The sequence below is a fragment of the Felis catus genome, chromosome X (genome assembly GCF_018350175.1).
Source record: "Felis catus isolate Fca126 chromosome X, F.catus_Fca126_mat1.0, whole genome shotgun sequence".
Taxonomy (NCBI): Eukaryota; Metazoa; Chordata; class Mammalia; order Carnivora; family Felidae; genus Felis; species Felis catus.
In genome coordinates this window covers 68,192,922-68,198,680 of record NC_058386.1, presented here as the reverse complement: position 1 = coordinate 68,198,680, position 5,759 = coordinate 68,192,922, and positions in this window count along the sequence as shown.

Here is a 5,759-nt window from a genome sequence, read left to right as displayed (position 1 = left end):
AGGATGCTGAATTTTGTCAAATGCTTTTTTGGCATCAATTTACAGGATCATATGGTTCTTTTCTTTTCTTTTCTTTTCTTTTCTTTTCTTTTGTTTTCTCTTCTCTTCTCTTCTTTTCTTTTCTTTTCTTTTCTTTTCTTTTCTTTTCTTTTATTAATGTGATGTATCGCGTTGATTGATTTGCAAATGTTGAACCACCCCTGCAGCCTAGGAATGAGTCCCACTTGATTCTGGTGAATAATTCTTTTTATATGCTGTTGGATTCAATTTGCTAGTATCTTATTGAGAATTTTTGCATCCATATACATCAGGGATATTGGCCTGTAGTTCTCTTTTTTTTACTGGGTCTCTGTATGGTTTAGGAATCAAAGTAATACTGGCTTCATAGAATGATACTGGAAGTTTTCCTTCCCTTTCTATTTTTTTGGAATAGTTTCAGAAGGATAGGTATTATTTCTACTTTAAATGTCGGGTAGAATTCCCCTGGGAAGCCATCTGGTCCTGAACTCTTATTTGTTGGGAGATTTTTGATAACCGATTCAATTTCTTCGCTGGTTATGGGTCTGTTCAAGCTTTCTATATCTTCCTGTTTGCATTTTGGAAGTGTGTGGGTGTTTAGGAATTTGTCCATTTCTTCCACGTTGTCCAGTTTGTTGGCATATAATTTTTCATAATATTCCCTGATAAGTGCTTGTATTTCTGAGGGATTGGTTGTCATAATTCCATTTTCATTCATGACTTTGTCTATTTGAGTAATCTCCCTTTTCTTTTTGAGAAGCCTGGCTAGAGGTTTATCAATCTTGTTTATTATTTCAAAAAAAAAAAAAAACAACTCTTGGTTTCATTGATCTGCTCTACAGTTTTTTTTAGATTCTATGTTGTTTATTTCTGCTCTGATCTTTATTATTTCTCTTCTTCTTCTGGGTTTGGGGTGTCTTTGCTGATCTACTTCTATTTCCTTTAGATGTGCTGCTGGATTTTGTATTTGGGATTTTTCTTGTTTCTTGAGATAGGCCTGGAATGCAATATATTTTCCTCTCAAGACTGCCTTCACTGCATCCCAAAGCGTTTGGATTGTTGTCTTTTCATTTTCATTTGTTTCCATATATTTCTTAATTTCTTCTCTAATTGCCTGGTTGCACCATTCATTCTTTAGTAGGGTGTTCTTTAACCTCCATGCATTTGGAGGCTTTTCAGACTTTTTCTTGTGGTTGAATTCAAGCTTCATCGCACTGTGGTGTGAAAGTATGCATGGTATGATCTCAATTCTTGTATACTTATGAAGGGCTGTTTTGTGACCCAGTATGTGATCTATCTTGGAGAATGTTCCCTGTGCACTTGAGAAGAAAGTATATTCTGTTGCTTTGGGATGCAGACTTCTAAATATATTTGTCAAGCCCATCTGATTCAATGTATCATTCAAGGCCCTTGTTTCTTTATTGACCGTGTGTATAGATTATCTTTCCATTGTTGTAAGTGGAGTATTAAATTCCCATGCAATTACCACATTATTATCATTAAGGTTGCTTATGTTTGTGATGAATTGTTTTATATATTTGGGGCTCTGTATTTGGCACATAGACATTTATAATTGTTAGCTCTTCCCGATGGATAGATCCTGTAATTATTATATAATGCCCTTCTTCATCTCTTGTTACAGTCTTTAATTTACTGTCTTTTGTCTGATATAAGTATGGCTACTCCAGCTTTCTTGTGACTTCCAGTAGCATGATAAATAGTTCTCCATCCCCTCACTTCTGGTCTGAAGGTGTCCTAAGGTCTAAAATGAGTCTCTTGTAGACAGCAAATAGATGGGTCTTGCTTTTTTTTTTTATCCATTATGATACCTATGTCTTTTGGTGGGAACATTTAGTCCATTTACATTTAGTGTTATTATTGAAAGATATGGTTTAGAGTCATTGTGATGTCTGTAGGTTTCATGCTAGAAGTGATGTCTCTGGTACCTTGTCTCACAGGTTCCCCCTTATGAACTCTTGTAGTGCTGGTTTAGTGGTGACGAATTCTTTCAGTTTTTGTTTGTTTGGCAAAACCTTTATCTCTCCTTTTGTTCTAAATGACAGACTTGCTGGATAAAGGATTCTCAGCTGCATATTTTTTTCTGTTCATTACATTGAAGATTTCCTGCCAGTCCTTTCTGGCCTGCCAAGTTTCAGTAGATAGGGCTGCCACTAGTCTTATCGGTCTCCCTTTGTACGTTAGACCCTGTTTATCCCTAGCTGCTTTCAGAATTCTCTCTTCATCCTTGTATTTTGCCAGTTTCATTTTGATATGTCATGCAGAAGATCGATTCAAGTTACATCTGAAGGGAGTTCTCTGTGCCTCCTGGATTTCAATGCCTTTTTCCTTACCCAGATCAGGGAAGTTCTCAGCTATGATTACTTCCAGTACACCTTCAACACCTTTCCCTCTCTCTTCCTCTTCTGGAATCCCAATTATGCATATAATTATTTCATTTAATTATGTCACTTAGTTCTCTAATTCTCCCTTCACACTCCTGGATTTTTTTATCTCTGTTTTTCTCAGCTTCCTCTTTTTCCATAATTTTATCTTCTAATTCACCTATTCTTTCCTTTGCCTCTTCAAACTGAGCTGTGGTCGCCTCCATTGTATTTTGCACCTCATTTATAGCATTTGTTAGCTCCTCCTGACTGTTTCTTAGTCCCTTGATCTCTGTAGGAATAGATTCTCTGCTGTCGTCTATACTTTTTTCAAGCCCAGCAATTAATTTTATGACTATTATTTTAAATTAATTTTCTGTTACATTGCTTAAATCGTTTTTGATCAGTTCGTTAGCTGTAGCTACTTCCTGGGGTTTCTTATGAGGGTAATTCTTCTGTTTCGTCATTTTGGATAGTCCCTGGAGTGGCATGGAACTGCAGGGCTCTTCCCCTGTGCTGTCTAGAATAACTTGCGTTGGTGGGCGGGGCTGCAGTCAGACCTGATGTCTGCCCCCAGCCCACCACTGGGGCCACAGTCAGACTGGTGTGCACCTTATCTTCCTGTCTCCCTGGGGCAGGACTGTTTGTGGAGTGTGGTGGCCCCTGTCTGGGTTACTTGCACACTGACAGGCGTGTGGTGCTGCTTCAGTGGGATCTGGCATATTAGCTGGAGTGAATCCGCATGGTGCACAGGGGCGGGAGGAGCAGACTCAGCTCACTTTGCTCTAAGTGGTCCCCTGTGGATGGGGCCCTGCAGCACTAGGAAGGACGCTGACCTGTCTGAGGGATTGATCCACAGAAGCACAGGGTCGGGTGTTTGTGCTGTGCAAACAAGTTCCCTGACGGGAACTGGTTCCCTTTGGGATTTTGTCAGGGGCGTGGGTAAGGGATATGGCGCTGGCAATCGCCTTTGTTTCCCGCCAAGCTGAGCTCTGTCGTCCGGGGCTCAACAACTCTCCATCCCATTGTCCTCTAGCCGTCCAGCTCTCAGAGCAGAGCTGTTGACTTATAACATTTCAGATGTTAAGTCCAGCTGGCTGTCAGAACACACTCCGTCCAGCCCCCACTCTTTTGCAAGCCAGACTTGGTGGCTCTGCCTTGCAGGGTGGGCTGTTTGCCCCTCCACTGCCCGGCTCCCTCCCACTAGTCCGTGTAGCACGCACCGCCTCTCAGCCCATTTTACCTTCTTCCATGGGCCTCTCATCTATGCTTGGCTCTGGAGAGTCTGTTCTTCTAGTCTTCTGGTGGTTTTCTGGGTTATTTAGGCAGATGTGGGTGGAATCTAATTGGTCAGCAGGACGAGGTGAGCCCAGAGTCCACCTATGCCGCCATCTTCCTCTGTCCAATCTGAGACTTTAGTTTTTATAACAGCTAAAGTTCAACGCAAAATTGAGTGAGAAGGGCAGATTTCCCATATGTTCCCTGCCCATACATAGCTTTCTTAATTATCAGCACCCCCACCAGAATGGTACACCTGTTCCAATTGATCAACACTATAAACCCTAGAAATCCATATTTTACATTACATTTCACTCTAGGTGTTCTACATTCTAAGTGTTTGGACAAATGTATAATGCTATATATCCATTTTTATTATGCTATTCAACAGTGTATTTTCACTTCCCTAAAAATCCTCAGTGTTCCACCTATTCATTCTTTTCCTGCCGCCATCAAGCCTTTGCAACTACTATCCTTATTGTCTTCATGGTTTTGCTTTTCCCCACATGTCTTATAATTGGAATTATATACATTATGTGGAGTTTTCAGATTGACTTCTTTCATATAGTAATATGAATTTAAGTTTTCATCATGTATTTTCATGTTTTAATGGCACATTTCATTTTAATGTTGAATATTCCAATACCTAAAGGTACCAAAATTTATTTATCCAGTTACCTTCTGAAAAACATTATAGTTGTATCCACAATTTGACATTATCAATAAAATTATTATGAAGATTCTTGTGCAACTTTTTATGTGAACATAGGGTTTCAACTTCTTTGGATAAATACCAAGGTGTGTGATTTCATTTATTGTATTTTTCTTCTTTTTCTTTGTTAAAGTTTTCATTTTGTTCATGTATTGTTATCCTGCTCATTGAGTTATCTATCTGTGTCTAGCTCATGGGCTTCAATTATTTTGATTTATTTGTCAAGCAATTTATAGATGTCCATTTTGGCATTGGTTTTGAAAAATTATTGTTTTCTTTTTGTGGTGTCATGTTTCATTGATTGTGTTTCTAGTAGTTTTGCACTGTTGTCTTCACATTTATATATTCAGTCACCTACTTCTGTCTTTACTGACTGGTTTTAGGAGAGAAATACCTTTATCATATGGTATTTGCCTTTCTTTGATCATTCTGCTCAACAAGGCATTCTGAGGATCTTTCAGACCTCTTCTATGGATGCAACCACTCCACATATCTTGTTTCCTCATGAGGAGGATCCTTAAGATTATATTTTTTCTCCCCATCTTGCAAAGTTGGGCTGGGCACTGAAAGTCTGCCATTTGTTTTCTCTAGAGGGAGATACCTTAAAATGTTCATGTTTGAATGTTTTCCCCAAATTCTGCAGAGTTAAGCTGGCTTCCTCTTTGCGCTTGTGTTTCCTCTGTAAAAACTTTCACTTACTGTCAAGAACCTGACAATGGGATGTTGATGAGGTATGTGAGGCATTAGGGGCTCCCATGCACCAGGTGAAGGTGTCAGTAGGCAGGGCATCCATGTGCAGCTCATGGACAGGCTTCCTGATGAGGTCCATGGAAAGCTTCTGTGATATCTGTGTAACTTTCATGAGTTCTGAGCCACTGGTTACTGTGTTGCCAGACTCTCCCAACCCTTCAGCTTTTCCAATTACTTCAGCATTATAGGTGAGGCATGAAAGAAGTGAGCTCTTGGGCAGCGTCTTACTTGGCTGGGGAATCCAGGCACTCATTAACTACACTCTCACATTCCCCTGTGTAGAAATATCAGCTCAAGGTGGTCTATCTTGGAACTGAGCTTTGTCTTATGGGAGGGTAATGTGTATAAGGTGAAACTATTCTTATACTCCTCAATTCATCTATCCTTGGATTTTTTTGTTCCAGTGGTGTTCTTATATTTCTCTGTTGGACTCTCGGGCTTCCACAAAAGTACTCTTGTCCATGGGTGGTTGTCAAAATAAATGTTCTATGGAGGGACAATAGAAAATTCCTATTATTCCTCCATTGTGCTAGGCCATTCTTCTCAAGACTTCATTGTCAACAATTTTCCAATCATGTTTCTTCCAAGTCTGTGACCATCTAGCTATACCATTGGAAATA